Source organism: Phoenix dactylifera, chromosome 10, assembly GCF_051530095.1.
Source record: "Phoenix dactylifera cultivar Ajwa chromosome 10, Ajwa_hap1_PhDact_Kaust_v1.1, whole genome shotgun sequence".
Taxonomy (NCBI): Eukaryota; Viridiplantae; Streptophyta; class Magnoliopsida; order Arecales; family Arecaceae; genus Phoenix; species Phoenix dactylifera.
This window is the reverse complement of record NC_143199.1, coordinates 8,311,331-8,329,832: the sequence shown is the minus strand read 5'-3', so window position 1 is coordinate 8,329,832 and position 18,502 is coordinate 8,311,331. Positions and strand designations below refer to the sequence as shown.

Below are 18,502 nucleotides of genomic sequence, written 5' to 3'. Positions count from 1 at the left end.
TACTAGGTTGGTCTCCTTACATCTTTTCAAAACTAAGGTCAAATTGTTCAGACAATCATCAAAAGATAGGCCAAAAACTGAGAAATCATCAATGAACACTTCTAGAAAGTTTTCCACCATATCTGAAAAAATGGCCATCATGCATCATTGAAAGGTTGCGGGTGCATTGCATAGTCCAAAAGGCATCCTCCTATATGCAAATGTCCCAAATGGGCAAGTAAAGGTGGTTTTCTCTTGATCATCCGGGTAAACAGGTACTTGATTATATCCAGAATAACCATCTAAGAAACAGTAAAAACCTTGACTAGCCAACCGTTCCAAAATTTGATCTATGAAAGGTAGAGGGAAATGGTCTTTCCTAGTCATCGAATTAAGTTTTCTGTAGTCAATACACACGCGCCAACCCGTGGTTGTGCGTGTTTGTATCAATTCTTCTTTCGTATTTTCAACCACAGTGATACCTGATTTCTTGGGTACCACTTGTGTCGGACTCACCCACTTACTATCAGAAATTGGATAAATGATTCCGGCATCTAATAACTTCACCACTTCTTTCTTGACTACCTCCTTCATATTAGGATTGAGTCTTCTTTGCATTTCTCGGGGGGGCTTTGCATCATCTTCGAGATGAATTTGATGCATGCAAACAGAGGGGTCAACCCCTTTCAAATCGGCTACAGACCATCCTATGGCATGTTTATTCTCTTCTAGCACCCTTAAAAGTTTAACTTCCTGTTCCATAGATAAGTTGGCCGCGATGATTACAGGGAGAGTATCTTCTGGTCCTAGAAAAGCATACTTAAGAGTTGTCGGAAGTGGCTTCAACTCGAGTTTAGGTGGAGAATCAATGGAAGGACAAAGTGGTGCGCTAGCAATGGGGGGACGAGGTTCAGGTCGGATCTTCCAAGGAAGGGAACTCATGGGAGATTGATTGTCGAGTAAGATGTTGACTTCTTCTATGGCCTTGTCTAAGTCAAAGTTGTCAATGTCAAAATGGGCTAAGCATGCCTCTATGGGGTCATCTGCTAAGATATAGGGAAGGGCTTCCTCTACAAGATCATCCATTTCATCAATTAGGCAACACCCGTCTTTCCTCACATGTTGGTCAGCGGCATGAAACACATTCAACTTAATTTTCATGTTCCCAAATGATATATCCATTGCCCCAGTTCTACAGTTAATACATGCATTGGCTGTCGCTAAAAAGGGACGACCAAGAATGACAGGGATTTGTTTTTTAAGGTTGGGCACATGTTCCATGTCAAGGACGATAAAGTCTACTGGAAAATAGAATTTGTCTACCTTGATAAGAACATCTTCAATCATCCCCCTTGGCATCTTCACCGATCGATCAGCCAATTGTAAAGATACCAAGGTAGGTTTCAATTCACCCAACCCAAATTTTTCATAGACTGAATAGGGTAGAAGATTCACACTTGCCCCTAGATCTAAAAGTGCTCGGTCGATGGAGTTATTCCTATGACACAAGAAATAGTGGGAGCACCAGGGTCTTTGAATTTTGGAGGGGTGTTGTGTTGGAGAATGGAACTTACCTGCTCAGTTAGGAGGACCTTTTTAGGCACATGTGTCCTAGTTTTCCGCTTTTGGGTGCAAAGGTCTTTGAGAAATTTGGCATAGGAGGGAACTTGTTTGATGGCATCAAGGAGTGGGAGGTTGATTTTAACTTGTTTGAAGACCTCCATCATCTCTTCTAATGAAGTTTCCTTCTTGCCAAAGGGAGAGGGTGCATTAAGTGCTTCAGGAAATGGAGCCTTTGGAATGTGGGTTGTGGCAGATGGTGGACTAGCTGAAGAAGTTTTTGGGTTTTCATGTGATACATTCTTCTCTTCTTCTTCTACTTCCTTATTGTTACCCTCCCCAACCTTATTATCTATTATACGTCCACTCCTTAGGGTAGTCAAAGCATTGGCTTGCTCATGATTTAGTCGAGTTTCTTGAGCCACGTATTGTCCCCTAGGATTACTCATTGGTTGACTTGGAAGCTTACCTTCCTCTCGCTTGTTTAATGCATTAGCTAGTTGACCCATTTGGGATTCTAGCTTAGCAATTGATTGCGTGTGAGAGTGCAATAGTTGTGTGTTTGCCTCCAAACTTTGAAGGGCAGTCAACACCTTCTCCTCAAAGGCTGTATTTCTTTGGGTTGGAGGAGGAGGATGCTGAAATTGAGTTGAGGGATGGTAGGGATGAAAATTTTGAGGGTTTTGAAAATTTTGGGAGAAGGGTTGGGAGGTATTAGAAGCTTGCTGCCTCCAAGAAAAATTTGGATGATTCCGCCATCCCGGATTATATGTATTGGAAAATGGATCATTACCCGGTCTGGGCTGTGTTTGGGCAGCATTGATGTGTTCTTGCACGAGTTCGAGATATTGGGGTGCTGAGGGGCACTCATGAATAGGATGCGATGGGCTAAAACAGATAGCACACACTTGTGCTTGGGAAGAGCTAACGACATGTCCTCCTATCATTAGTTGGTCAATCTTATGGGACAATGCATCTACCTTGCTAGACAGGTCCATAGAATGACTTATTTCACAAATGACCCCTTTTCTTTGAAAATTCGGGGATGCTTGACGAGAACATGAAGCATGGTGGAGGGAGTTTTCATTAAGATTTTCAAATAGTTGCCATGCTTTATGCTCATTTCGAAGCATGAAAGTCCCCCCGCATGCAGCATCGATCATCTGACGGTTTCATTCCGTCAAACCGTCATAGAAACATTGCACTAGCTGCCACTTAGGTGTTTGATGATGAGGGCATTTACGGATTAGGTCCCGAAATCTCTCCCAAGTTTCATGAAATTCTTCTCCCTCGGTTTGGGAGAAGCTTGTAATGGCACGTCTAAACTGGTTCGTTCTTCCTATAGGAAAGTATTTTTTAAGAAATTCTTGTTGCATTTGATCCCAAGAACGAATTGAGTTAGCTTCTAAAGAATTCAGCCATTGTTTGGCTCTATCTTTAAGGGAGAAGGGGAATAACCTAAGTTTCAGAGCATCATCAGTGAAGTTCTGAATCTTGACAGTGGTGCAGATCTCAAGAAATTCATCTAAATGTTTGTATGGGTCTTCGTTGGTGAGCCCATAAAAAGATGGGAGCATTTGGATCACACTAGACTTTATTTCATATTGTACAGCTGCTACCTCAGGTAATCGAATGCAAGATGGAGAAGTGTAAATAGTGGGAGTAAAGTACTTCCTCAGGAGTTTGGGTTGTTCTTCAGCCATCTTAAGAGGTGGGGATGATCCTAATGTTTTGATCTTAGCTCGAATGTTCCTAAGGGTTCGTTCTATTTTAGGGTCAAAAGGTAATAGGTTTTGTACTCTAGAACGACTACCGTGCATACACTAGTACTCGATCAATTAAGCATGCAATAAAAGAGAAAAGCATATCAATCCTAGTCTTTGTCCTAAAATCACTAGACAGCTCCTAACTGGTTTGAAGAGGGCACCTAAGCCTCCAATCCGGTCTAATGAACCGAGTTGACCAGGTAAGCTCCCAGGTAAGTGGAGGGGTCACGATGCGTTCGCAAAGGTCCCACTTAAAACCCACTTGCCTCGAACAGATGAACTGTCTCCCTTATAGGGACAAAGCTTGCCTAGACATCAACTAAGCCACAGAGCGAAATTGGTGCAACTTTCGGTGATCTTCATCCTATTGAGCTCGAATGTCCCTAGGAGCCAACGTCTAATTGATTTTAATTAAAGTGACACTATGTGAGATTGAGTTCACCTAAGTTGGGCAAGAGTCCGGTGATGAAATCCGGCTCTATCTTGTTGGGGTGATTGCCCTTACTAAGTGCAAATTAATTGGTGTATGTGTATCAGGCATGCATTCACACTTTTGCTGAAATTAAAATCAAACAATCACCACAAAATTTCAAGCTAATACTTAATTTAAATAAGAAAGGTTTAGAGGTTACCAAAGGGAATTTCTCCAGCAATTTATTTTTTTTTTAGGCAAACCTCTAAAGCATTCCTTTTCCAGCAGTTCTCTTTTTGATCATCCCAGATTTTTCCTTCGATTCCTGATCAAATAAGATCAAACGAAAATTTTAAAAAAATTAGTAGAAGAGAAAAAAAAAGATAAAAAAAGTAACAATAATAGAAAATAATTTTTTTTATTTATATATATTTTTTGAAAGTTTTTTTTTAATTAATTAATTTTTTTAATGATAGGAAAAATAACTATGCTAGCAATCCCCGGCAACGGCACCAAAAATTGATCGGTTATTTCAATTTCAAAAATAAACCACGCAATAGCACGTATCCTGTAGGATAGTGATTACGGGTGTCGGTCCACAGGAATTGAAGAATAAGTTATTTTTCTTTTAAAAATAAATCAAAAAGAAGGATTTGCTAACTTGATTTAACTAAATTAAACTATAAGTACGGATTGGAATTTATCAGAGTAAATAGATCTAGGGTTTGGAATCCACCACATAGCATTGCATCAAGGATTGTGTTCTTAATTTTTGTCTTTTGGAGAGACATGCAATTTTGGCTACAAGCCTTTTAAAATAAAAGCATAAAGAGTGTTAGGAAGATCCATCTTTGGTGTAGCATGAAGTGTCTACCTAAGTATGCTAATCTATGATGCAGCACACTTTATCTTCCTAGGCATGGATCATCTTAGACTACTTTAGCAAACATGATTAGTAACTAGCATGCTCAAAAGTTAAATATCATAAAGAAATATTTCATTGAAAATAAGAATTTAAACAAGCTCCAAAATAATAAAAAAGTAAGAACTACAATTGCCCTGATACATTGCTAGGGCTTCATCCAGCCCTAGACTAGACGTTTAGCCGAGCATGGCTTCCGGACGACCTGCCATCTTCAAATGAAATTGATCACCTCCCATTATTCCCAAAATATCACAACTATTCTCTTTCCCCCCCTCTCTCTTCTTTTTTTATTTCTTTCTCTCGGCTTTCTTCTTCTTCTTCTTCACCGAAACAGAGTATCCTCTGTTTCTTTCCTCCACCGAGCTCTCCCTTCACCGATGTCTTCCCTCCTCCTTTTATAGATCCCCACCAAGAATCAGCCAACGGTGGATCCATGATTTTGCGCGGAGAGGAGGAAGAATGCGTGCGTGATCGTTGGGACAGAATCCATGGGATCGGCTGGAGCTGACCGTGGGATGGAGGCGCTAATCCGGAAGAAGCTGGCTGGGTGGCTGAATCATGGGAGTCTGGGATCTCGGAGAAGGCGGGAACGGAGCTAGAGACGGATGCCGATCCGGGAGGAGTTGCGTTACCGGCTGCTGGGAAGGAGATGAATCCAGAAATGTTGGCTGCCGCTTGGAAAGGACTGATGCAGAAGAGCGGGATCTCAGCTGCGGATGAGAAGGCAGAGGAATTGGGAAGAGAGCTGCACCGCGTGGAAGATTTTGTGGAAGATCTCTCAGGCTGGAACGGGTTGATCGGAGGAGTGGTTGCTGGCGGTTGGAGCGGCTCGTTGATTGCAACGGAGGAGTGGTCGCTGGCGGAACATCCGGGATGAAGACGATGCCACAGTTGGATGCGGAAGACGCCCGGCTGATTTCCCTCTTGGGTTTGGCACGCGGCTGAGGGAGGATCGGGTTGTGGATCTGGCTGGCGAGCTCGACGGGAGGAGCCGTGGACGGTCGGGATGCACTGTGGGGAAGAAGATGAACAGTGGCTTTTTGTTTACATTATTATTATTATTTTTTTTTGTAACACTGTTCATATGAACAGTGTTTTCATGGGACACTGTTCATATGAACAGTGAATCATGGATATTCAATTATTATTATTATTATTATTTTTGTTTTAAAATTATAAATTTTATATGAAGGCAGGTAAGGAATTGGTTGGGAATTGGCTTTGGATTTGAGGTGGGTCATGATCGTTGATTTGCTTGAAATTATTCTCGAGCCCAATGTTATTTAAATTTAATTCTTGCTGAGCTGCTTCAGATCGAACTGGACCAGACCAGACTAAAAATCGGACCGTGACCTAATAACAAGGGTTAATCAAATATTTTCCACACAATTATAACTTTCAATCTAATCAGGACCAAAACCTATTTAATCATAGCCTTAGCTTGATTACAACTCCATCAGGTTACTAAACCGGGTCAACACAATCTCCTCCTTATATGTTTTCATGAAAGATTATAACTAGGAGAGAGACAAGTTTAGAGTCTGTCTTGAGAAAAGAATTATTTACCTCTTACCATATTTTAAATTCATTTCAATGTTTATTTAATTTTACGGTAAAATATATATTTATCAGTTTAAAAACATTGATAAGTGCTATGGAAAGATAACTAAATTATAGATTATTAAGCACTTATCATTTATGTCCTAGAATTAATAATGTGTCAGCTAGATTGGTATCTAGGGCATACATCTAACAGTGGGTTGATGTGTAACTTGTTAGAAGTATGCCCTAGAAGTCAATTTGGCTGACGCATTATTTTGCTCTAGGACATAAATTTATACTTGACCTAATAATAAATTTATTAGGATGGGCATTCTTTTCATTCATGTTCTTATGTGTCCATGAATCGTCCAAGGAATTAATAAGATGATGACACGTATTCTCAAGAGTTGAGAATTTGAGGCATGTGTCATTGGTGATTAATTTCTGAATTGCTCATGATCGATGGATCCATCACGAGGGACGGTGATCGATCCGCTGAGATTAGTGCACAGATCACTTGGTCAGATGGATGAGTCTTGAGTCCACAGTATGGGGACACTAGAGTGATTGTGTAAGTGCTTGTTAGAGAACAAGGGTACTGAACGTGACCAAAGCAAGTAGTCACTTGGATGTCTATCCACTCGTCAGTAACTTACTTAATGCTGCAGTTGTATGACTGATCCTTTGACCTGCAATGCCTCGGCTATTCATAATGAGGTTGCTGTAGTTTGACGAGCACATAAACATGGGCCCTATCCATTTGGGTCTTTGTGGTGCAGATTGATTGCAGTAGGTTCATTGTGGGAGTAGGGGTGCATCTAGATGGAATCTATCGACCTTGATAGATTAGAAGAGATCCTATGTAATTTATGAGACTGAGTTCGTAAATCCTTGGCCAAGGTAGTTTTTGGAAATAGAGTTTTCCAATCTCGAACTGGAGTCGAATAAATTTTACATATGACGGATGATGGGGTTTGACGAGTTATCCATGATCTCCATCCTGTCGGGATCCACGATAGAGGGACTGTATCATACGCTAACTGCACCTAGAGGTTCATCTATTCCATTCTGCTGGGTTGCCACTACATGCTGCTAGGTGTCACTGATGGATTATGAGACTTAGAGGCATTCACTGTTAGATGTATGCCCTAGAAGCCAATTTTGGCTGACACATTATTAATTCTAGGACATAATTTGTACTTGACTTTATTTTTATTGAATAAATAAAAGGCATCTTTTTCATTCATATTGTTATTGTGTCTATGAATCGTCCAAGGAATTAATAAGATGATGATGCATATTCTCAAGAGTTGAGAATTTGAGCCATGTATCATTAGTGATTAATTTCTAAACGCTCCTGATCGATAGATCATCACGAGGACGGTGATCGATCCGATGAGATCAGTGCACACATTACTTTCCCTATGGATGGACGAGACTTGAGTCTACGGTGTGGAGACACTGAAGTAATAGTGCAGGTGCTTGTTAGAGAATAAGGGTACTGAGCATGATCAATACAAGATGTCACTTGGATGTCTATCCACTCGTCAATGACTTGCTTGATGTTGCAGTAGTGTGACTGGTCCTTTGACCTACGGTGCTTCGGCTACTCACAGTGAGGTTATTATAGTTTGACTGCACACATACATAGTCTCTAGCCATATGGGTCCATGCAGTGTAGATTGGCTGCAGTAGGTTCACTGTAGGAGTAGGGTATGCACCTATAAGGAATCTATCGACCTTGATAGATAAGGAGAGATTTTATGTGATTTATAAGACTGAGTTCGTAAGACCTCGGCCGGGGCAGTATGCACAGTGGAGAAAGAGTTTTCTACTCTCGAACTTAAGTCGAATAAATCTTCACATATGACAGACGATGGGGTTTGACGAGTTGTCCATGACCTCCATCCTGTAGGGATCCACGATAGTAGGACTGTATCACATATTGACTGCACCTAGAGGTTCACCATTCTATTCTGCTGGGTAGCCACTACATGCTGCTAGGTGTCACTGGTGGATGGTGGGAGTCATAGGGATTGTCTTGATGATCGATAAACCCTGATGAGTAGAGTTGGAATCGTTCCGACCCATTGAAAGGAGTTTTCAATGATGTTGCGATAGAAATCACAATATATATATCTCACTACCAGTCAGAATAGAACCTATGGGATCACACACACTAGAAGTATTGACCGATCCGATGGTTGGAAAGTGATTATGAATCACGAGTAATCAATTCGATTGATAATAAGTTGAAGAAGGAATGGGAATTGATTAATTAGACTTAAAACACGAATCCTACTTGGAGTAGAATTCCTAGAGTCCTAATTGGATTAGGATTGGGAGTCCTACTTGGAGTAGGACTGGGATTCCTACTTAGAGTAGGATTCCTACAATCCTAATTAGATTAGGAGTTTTGAATTAAATTTGAATTCCTACTTAGAGTAGGATTCCCAGAGTTCTAATCGGATTAGGACTTCGGATTCAAATTAGAGTCCTAATTGGATTAGGACTAAAATTAAATGAATCCTAATTGGATTAGGATTTCTTAAGTCCTAATTAATCATTAATCTAATGGATCAACATGACTCCTAATTGGATTAGGATTGAAGGGTTCAATTGAGTCATGGTTCATTCAAGTTCTAATTGGATTAGGACTAGTATAAATTGAACCCAATTGATTCATGATTTGGTTAAATCCTAATTGGATTAGGGCTAAACCAAATTAGGGCCTCCCAATCCTCATTAGATGAGGATTATGGCAACATAAGAGGGAGGGGCTCACGCCCCTCCTCTTTTGATTCCTTGGTGCGGCAACAAGAGGGGCCGGCGCCCCTCTTGGAATAATTTCAAGGGAGCTCCTAAAAGTTAGGAGCTGCACATGTTATTTAAAGGAGGCTCTTGGGGGCTGACCTAATGAATGAAAAAGCCCTCCTCCTTTCAGCCGTGGCCTCCCTCTTCCTCCTCTTGGTTCAGCCGCAAGCAAAGGAAGAAAAGAAGAAGCCATTGGTGGCCTCCTCCTCCTCTCTTCTTCCTTCCAACGCAGGGAAAAGATAAAGGCTGAAAAGCCTGGTGATCTTCTTCCTTGGTTGCTCCTTCTTCTTCCTCCTCCTAAAAACAATCAAGGGTTGATTTTAAAGGAGGACATCAGCCATTAAAGTTGTCTCTGCAAGGGAGCTAGCACCCCGGGGAGACAAAGAAAGTTGGATCGGTTTCTGCTTCGTGTGGATACCCGTAGAGGCCGGACACTTGAACGGCTTCAAGCGAACCCTCTTCCAAAACCACGAACTCCAGTTTGCGGTGATCATCTACCCGCACAAGGTGAAGATCTGATCTTCTAAAGTTTTTAAAAGGTTTTAATCCTTACCTATCTACGAACGTTTCTTAAAACACGTTCATGCGATGAACGTCGATCCCGCTTATGCCGATTCCACTGCCATCTGAATTTTTTTGGAATTTTCTGCGGCATGGGCGGGTTCCCAACAGTGGTATCAGAGCCTAGGCTTCGTAGATTAAGGTAAGAATTACTTATCTAAGGGCATCTTAGATCTGAAAATTGAAGGATTATGCGTGCTGAAAATTTCTGCATGCAGATTTTTCAGGGTTGCTGAATTTTTGCATGCTGATTTTTATGTGATAAGATGATGATTCTAATTGCATTGTTAATGAGATTACAAAGTTTAGAATCATGATTAGCATGATCAGCAACCTATGTCATAACATAATCAATTAATTCTCAGATCTGAAAATTATAATTGCTACATATGGTGATGACTATAGGATTCAAACCCTTTTGGTATTAAATGTAAAGACCTGCGATGTGATCTGCAATGTCATGTAATTTTTCAGATGCTTGCATGCATCTTATTTAATATTTTGAGAGGCCTACGTGCCTCCTAAAAGGGAGATGTAATTTAATATTATTTTTATTTTATATCTGGTTGTATTTCTGTGATGTGATGTGCGTCAACGATCAAGTCGAAGATGATGCATGAGATGAACAAGGGTCTAAGCGGTTGATGGCGATTGGATCAAGAGTTGGTCAAGGATCGAATCAAGGAGGCTTGGAACCAATTCAAGAAGACCAGTTGATCGATTGACGTGCATGTGCTTGTAATATGATCTAATTAGAATCCATGATCATCACCTATTTAAAGTTTAGTTTTACTTAATGCTGCGATTATAACTGCCTGCAATGTGCCGTTTGCATGTGATGTGAATGAGAGTCGGGTAGATAGGTTTATATGTGATGTAGCAAACCCAATGAGACCTAAACTAAAACCTCCTCAATCAAGTCGAGACTGAACCGACATGAGCAAGTCATTTTAGTTTAATTGATCTAATTGGTGTCTAGGAAAGCATGAAAGATGGTTACTTAATTAGGACCTTACTCTCTGAGTAAGGAGAGCCTCCCACCTGCTTACCTAACCAATTGTTCGATTACCTCTTATGAAGAGCTCAAGTTGCAAACACTGAGATCTGATTAACCAATATTAAGTCAATAGGTCTTCCACTGTAGTAGAGCTGCTAAGGTCTTTCTGATGTTGATTTGTCTCGGCTGGATACAGTGGGCAAATTGCATCGGGGGGCTGGACCTCTCTATAGACATGAGATGTTGTAGGATAAAGGTGGGGTTGGGCACCAATAACTGTTAGGTGAGGGCCCAATGACGACTTTATTCCTACGGTTATACGGTGGGTCTGACTTAACTAAGAAATGGGACCAATAACTGTTAGGTGAGGTCTTCATGGCTTAGAGACCAAGAAGCACTGCAACATGCTTGAGAAGCATTGTACAAGAGTTGTACATTCATCAATCTATGTGTCACCAATAACTGTTCGGTGAGGTGGCATGTAAATCGGTGGGACCGCAGTACCCACTAGAAACCCTAGTCGTGTAGGATTTTCGTTTTTCTGCCAGGGGAGTGTGAGGAATTCGAGAAAATAGTGGGAGTTACATTTGTTCTAAAAGACCTTAGAACAGATTAGGATCAAGTACAAAAGTCTAACTAGAATCTTTACTCTCTGCAGATATAATGTCAGCCTCAAACCCTTTGACCCGTATTCTTGAGACCAACCGATTGACCGGTACCAATTACAGAGACTGGCTTAGGAATCTCAAAATTGTTCTGAGTTGCAAGAAAATAGGCTATGTGCTCGATAATGACATCCCGGCATTACCAGCACGTCCGACCGCTGATCAGCGTACGACGCATGAGAAGTGGACAGACGATGACACTAGGGTCAAGTGCTATATCATGGCATCCATGTCCAATGAACTACAATGCCAGCATGAAAATATGAAGATTGCTAGGGACATACTGGCACACCTGCAAGAGTTGTATGGTGAGCAGAGTCGCATAGCTCGTTTTGAAGTGTCCAAGAGGCTCTTCAAAGCAAAGATGCGCGAGGGGCAGTCCGTCTATGATCACGGTCTGACTATGATCAAGGACCTAGAGGAGGTTGAGAAGCTCGGTATGAACATGCACAAGGAATTGCAAGTAGATCTGATCCTTCAATCCCTTCCTGATCCATTTGGACAGTTTATAGTAAACTACCACATGAATAAGATTGAATGCACTAAGACTGAACTAATATATATGTTGGTAACTGCTGAGGGAGCCTTGAAAGGTTCAAGGGGCAATGTCCTTGCTGCTGAGCTGACTTCTGGTTCCAAGAGAAAGTCTACTTAGAAGAAAAAGAAGCCTGCTAAGAAGCAGAAGAAAGACAAGAAGCCAAAGAAGAAAGTTCAAAAGAAAAGGGCTAATGACAAAGGAAAATGTTTCTACTGCAATGTCGACGGCCACTGGAAGAGAAACTGTCATTCATACCTCGAGAGCCTGAAGAACAAGAAAGGTGACACACCTTCAGAAGGTATAGACTTGCTCATAATTGAAACTAATCTAACGGTTTCTTCTACTTCTAGTTGGGTTATAGATTCTGGTTCTAGTGCTCATCTATGCACTACCATGCAGGGTCTAAAGGAAAGTAGAAGGCTGGCGGAAGGTGCGGTAACCCTTCGGGTTGGCAACGGGGCAAAAGTTGCTGCTGTGGCTGTGGGCACCTACCATCTGCGACTACCGTCTGGTTTTAGTTTATTACTTAGAGACTGCTATTATGTACATGCTGCTAGCAGAAATTTGATTTCTGTTTCATGTCTAGCACAGGAAGGTCATGTTTTTACATTTGACAAAGACTGCTGTTCTATTTATTTCAGAAATAAAATAGTCGTACGTGGTTTTATGATTGACAGTCTCTATCATTTGCATATGGATGTATCTATAAATGTGTCTGAGCAAGAAGTGAGTGCTAAAGGATCCAAAAAATCCAGGGATGAGATAAACCAAAAATATTTGTGGCACCTCAGGCTTGGCCATATTGGAGAGGACAGAATGAACAAAATGGATAAAGATGGGCTTCTCGGCTCATTGACTTCCGAGTTATATCCAGTTTGCGAGTCCTGTCTTCAAGGAAAAATGGCTAGATTGCCCTTTGTAGCACATGGGGAGAGGATCACTGAAATACTTACCCTGATACACACAGATGTGTGTGGCCCATTCGATGTGCAAGCTAGGGGACGTTATTCGTACTTCATTACCTTTACCGATGATTATTCACGGTATGGGTATGTGTATCTTATGAGACACAAGTCTGAATCTTTTGAAAAGTTCAAGGAGTTCAGAAATGAAGTAGAAAAACAAACTGGAAAACCCCTTAAGGTTCTTCGATCAGATCGAGGAGGAGAATACCTTAGTGGAGAATTCCGGGACTATCTCAAAGACAATGGCATAGTCTCACAATGGACTCCTCCGGGTACACCTCAACTCAACGGGGTGTTAGAAAGGAGAAATCGGACTCTATTGGATATGGTCCGGTCCATGTGAGCTTCACTGATTTACCGATGTTTCTTTGGGGAGATGCCTTACTTACCACAGTATATCTACTTAATAGAGTTCTCTCTAAATCTGTTCCTACCACACCGTATGAGATATGGCATGGTAAGAAACCAAGTCTTGGTCATCTCAAGATTTGGGGATGTCCGGCCCACGTCAAAAGACTACAGACAGACAAACTAGAGGCTAGGACCATAAGTGCTCGTTTTATAGGATATCCTAAAGAGTCATTGGGATACAATTTTTACGTCTCAGAGGATCACAATGTGTTTGTGAGCCGTCACACCATCTTCTTGGAAAACCAGTTTATCCTTGATAGAGGCAGTGGGAGGAAAATTGAGCTTGAAGAGAAAGTCTCTGAAAAGCAACGAGTCATGGATCCTATCGAACCCATTCATACAGAGCCAGTACACGATGTCCCTCAACCACCTCGCAGATCTAGTAGGGTCTCCCATCCTCCTGATAGATACTTAGGTATACTAGAAGAGGATACCGAGGAAATGTTCCTAGTGGGAGATAGGGATCACATACAAGATCCCAAAACCTACAACGAGGCAATATCAGATATCGATTCCGAGAAATGGCTGGAAGCAATGAAGTCAGAATTAGACTCTATGCATTCCAACCAGGTCTGGACCTTAGTGGATCCACCAGAAGGTATTGTACCTATTGGATGTAAATGGATCTACAAAAGGAAGATAGGTTCGGATGGAAAGGTAGAGACCTATAAAGCAAGGCTGGTGGCGAAATGGTATAGTCAACGCGAAGGCATTGACTATCAGGAGACTTTTTCACCTGTAGCCATGCTGAAATCCATCCGAACATTGCTTGCCATTGCAGCATTTCATGATTATGAAATCTGGCAGATGAATGTGAAAACTGCTTTTCTAAATGGATATCTTGAAGAAGATATCTATATGGAACAGCCTCTGGGTTTCACTTCCAGTGATGAAGATCACAAGGTCTGCAAGCTGCAAAGGTCCATTTATGGACTAAAGCAAGCACCTCAGAGTTGGAACACTCGTTTCGATGACGCAATCAAAACGTTTGATTTCATCAAAAACGAAGAGGAACCGTCTGTTTACAAAAAGGTTAGTGGGAGCACTGTCGTATTTCTTGTACTATACGTGGACGACATCCTCCTGATAGGGAATGATATTCCTATGCTAACCTCGGTCAAGGTCTGGTTGTCAAAAGAGTTCTCCATGAAAAATCTTAGGGAAGCATCCTATATTTTAGAAATAAAGGTCTATAGAGATAGATCTAAAAGGATGCTTGGCCTATCACAGAAAATGTATATAGAGGAAGTGCTGAAAAGTTTCAGCATGGAAAACTCCAAAAGGGGTCTCTTACCCCTTAGGCATGGAATTCATCTCTCCAAGAAGATGTGCCCCAACACATCTGAAAAGATTCAACGCATGAGCAAGATTCCTTATGCATCGGCAATAGGAAGCCTCATGTACGCCATGCTATGTACATGACCTGATATATCTCTTGCTGTGAGTGTCACAAGCAGATATCAGTCAAATTTAGGTGAAGAACACTGGACAGCTGTGAAGAATATCCTTAAGTACTTGAGAAGAACTAAAGATTTATTCTTGGTTTTTGGAGGATCATCAAAGTTGAAGGTAGAAGGGTACACAGATTCAGACTTCATGACTGATGTCGATGATAGGAAGTCAACATCTGGATATGTGTTCTTGTGCAATGGTGGTACGGTGAATTGGAAGAGTTCTAAACAACCGATCATTGCTGATTCTACTATGGAAGCTGAATACATCGCCGCCTCTGAAGCTGCTAAGGAAGGCTTCTGGTTCAAGAAATTTATTGCGGAATTGGATGTAATGTCATCAGATGCCATAACACTCTACTACGATAATAATGGTGCCATTGCTCTTGCTAAGGAGCCAAGGTCTCATCAGAAGTCCAAGCATATAGAGCGGCGCTTCCACCTCATACGCGACTATGTTGAGAAGAAGTATGTCGAAGTGCAGAGAATAGACTCCGCGGACAACGTGGCAGACCCATTCACTAAGCAGCTAAGTCAACAAAAGACTGAAGCCCATCTTGAGAAGATGGGACTAAGATATATGACTGATTGGCTTTAGTGCAAGTGGGAGATTGTTAGATGTATGCCCTAGAAGCCAATTTTGGCTGACACATTATTAATTCTAGGACATAATTTGTACTTGACTTTATTTTTATTGAATAAATAAAAGGCATCTTTTTCATTCATATTGTTATTGTGTCTATGAATCGTCCAAGAAATTAATAAGATGATGATGCATATTCTCAAGAGTTGAGAATTTGAGCCATGTATCATTAGTGATTAATTTCTAAACGCTCCTGATCGATGGATCATCACGAGGACGATGATCGATCCGATGAGATCAGTGCACACATTACTTTTCCTATGGATGGACGAGACTTGAGTCCACGGTGTGGAGACACTGAAGTAATAGTGCAGGTGCTTGTTAGAGAACAAGGGTACTGAGCGTGACCAATACAAGAAGTCCCTTGGATGTCTATCCACTCGTCAGTGACTTGCTTGATGTTGCAGTAGTGTGACTAGTCCTTTGACCTGTGGTGCTTCGGCTACTCACAGTGAGGTTATTGTAGTTTGACTGCACACATACATGGTCTCTAGCCATATGGGTCCATGCAGTGTAGATTGGCTGCAGTAGGTTCACTGTAGGAGTAGGGTATGCACCTATAAGAAATCTATCGACCTTGATAGATAAGGAGAGATCTTATGTGATTTATAAGACTGAGTTCGTAAGACCTCGGCCGGGGCAGTATGCACAGTGGAGAAAGAGTTTTCCACTCTCGAACTTAAGTCGAATAAATCTTCACATATGACAGACGATGGGGTTTGACGAGTTGTCCATGACCTCCGTCCTGTAGGGATCCACGATAGTAGGACTGTATCACATATTGGCTGCACCTAGAGATTCACCATTCTATTCTGCTGAGTAGCCACTACATGCTGCTAGGTGTCACTGGTGGATGGTGGGAGTCATAGGGATTGTCTTGATGATCGATAAACCCTGATGAGTAGAGTTGGAATCGTTCCGACCCATTGAAAGGAGTTTTCAATGATGTTGCGATAGAAATCACAATATATATATCTCACTACCAGTCAGAATAGAACCTATGGGGTCACACACACTAGAAGTATTGACCGATCCGATGGTTGGAAAGTGATTATGAATCATGAGTAATCAATTCGATTGATAATAAGTTGAAGAAGGAATGAGAATTGATTAATTAGACTTAAAACACGAATCCTACTTGGAGTAGAATTCCTAGAGTCCTAATTGGATTAGGACTGGGAGTCCTACTTGGAGTAGGACTGGGATTCCTACTTAGAGTAGGATTCCTACAATCCTAATTAGATTAGAAGTTTTGAATTAAATTTGAATTCCTACTTAGAGTAAGATTCCCAGAGTTCTAATCGGATTAGGACTTCGGATTCAAATTAGAGTCCTAATTGGATTAGGACTAAAATTAAATGAATCCTAATTGGATTAGGATTGAAGAGTTCAATTGAGTCATGGTTCATTCAAGTTCTAATTGGATTAGGACTAGTATAAATTGAACCCAATTGATTCATGATTTGGTTAAATCCTAATTGGATTAGGGCTAAACCAAATTAGGGCCTCCCAATCCTCATTAGATGAGGATTAGGGCAACATAAGAGGGAGGGGCTCACGCCCCTCCTCTTTTGATTCCTTGGTGCGGCAACAAGAGGGGCCGGCGCCCCTCTTGGAATAATTTCAAGGGAGCTCCTAAAAGTTAGGAGCTGCACATGTTATTTAAAGGAGGCTCTTGGGGGCTGACCTAATGAATGAAAAAGCCCTCCTCCTTTCAGCCGTGGCCTCCCTCTTCCTCCTCTTGGTTCAGCCGCAAGCAAAGGAAGAAAAGAAGAAGCCATTGGTGGCCTCCTCCTCCTCTCTTCTTCCTTCCAACGCAGGGAAAAGATAAAGGCTGAAAAGCCTGGTGATCTTCTTCCTTGGTTGCTCCTTCTTCCTCCTCCTCCTAAGCACAATTAAGGGTTGATTTTAAAGGAGGGCATCAGCCATTAAAGTTGTCTCTGCAAGGGAGCTAGCACCCCGGGTAGATAAAGAAAGTTGGATCGGTTTCTGCTTCGTGTGGATACCCGTAGAGGCCGGATACTTGAACGGCTTCAAGCGAACCCTCTTCCAAAACCACGAACTCCAGTTTGCGGTGATCATCTACCCGTACAAGGTAAAGATCTGATCTTCTAAAGTTTTTAAAAGGTTTTAATCCTTACCTATCTACGAACGTTTCTTGAAACACGTTCATGCGATGAACGTCGATCCTGCTTATGCCGATTCCGCTGCCATCCGAATTTTTTTTGAATTTTCTGCGGCATGGGCGGGTTCCCAACATTCACTTGATGATCAGTGAATCCGAATGAGAAGAGTTAAAATTGTTCCAACCCATTGAAAAGAGATTCAACGATATTATGATAGGGATCACAATATATCTGACTACCAGACAGAATAGAACCTATGGGGTCACACACAATAGAGGATCTGATCGATCTAATGGTTGGATTGTGATTTGGAATCACAAAAGTTTGTAATTGTCAATTTGATTGATAATTGGTTTAACCCACTAAGAGTTAGTGAGTTGAAGAAGGAATTAATTGCAGTTGGATTATAATTTGATTGAATCAATTGGACTTGATCTTATTTGATAAGGTTCAAGAGTCCTACTTGAAGTAGGACTCCTAGAGTTCTAATTAGATTAGGACTTCAAATTATTAGAGTCCTACTTGGAGTAGGATTCCTAAAAGTCCTAATTGGATTAGGACTAAATTTATATGAGTCCTAATTGGATTAGGATTCTTAGAGTCCTAATTAATTTTGGTCCAATAGATAAAGATGACTCCTAATTAGATTAGGATTCATGTGAATCAAATAGGGAGACTAATTGGGTCCTACTTAGATTAGGATTCAATGAACCAAAAGCCATCTAAATCCTAATTTGATTAGGATTAGAAGGGAGGGGTTCCTTGGATGCTCCCGGGATCCGCGTCCCGGATGGCTGGGATGCGCATCCCGGATGGCCGGGACTCGCATCCCGGGTGTCCGGGATGCGAGACCCGGTTGGGTGTGGCTCCTCCTAGTTTTAGGAAGAGCCACGCTTAGGGCAAGGCTATAAAAGGGGGGGCAGCCCTAGACTTGGACTATGGGGTTCTTTTCTTGATGCTTGGCGGCCGCCTTCCCTCTCCTCTTCTTCTTCCATCCGCAAGGCACAAAGAGGGGCAGCAAGCATGGCTTCTTCTTCCTCCTCTTGGTCAGCTACATGGAAGAAAATAAAGAGAGGAAGGTGTTCCTCTCTTCCCTCCTTCTTCATCCATGGTAAAGAAAAGAAAAGAAAGCGTTTCTTCCTTCTCC

At 41.6% G+C, this 18,502-nt stretch overlaps 1 non-coding gene across 1 annotated transcript; it reads left to right on the top strand.

Annotated features, from left to right (window-relative positions):
• The first annotated feature begins 2,760 nt into the window (after nt 1-2,760).
• On the top strand, nt 2,761-2,866 carry LOC148715091 (small nucleolar RNA R71). The gene has a single exon (XR_016397659.1). It is a non-coding gene; the product is annotated as a small nucleolar RNA R71 (small nucleolar RNA).
• The last annotated feature ends 15,636 nt before the right edge of the window (nt 2,867-18,502 follow it).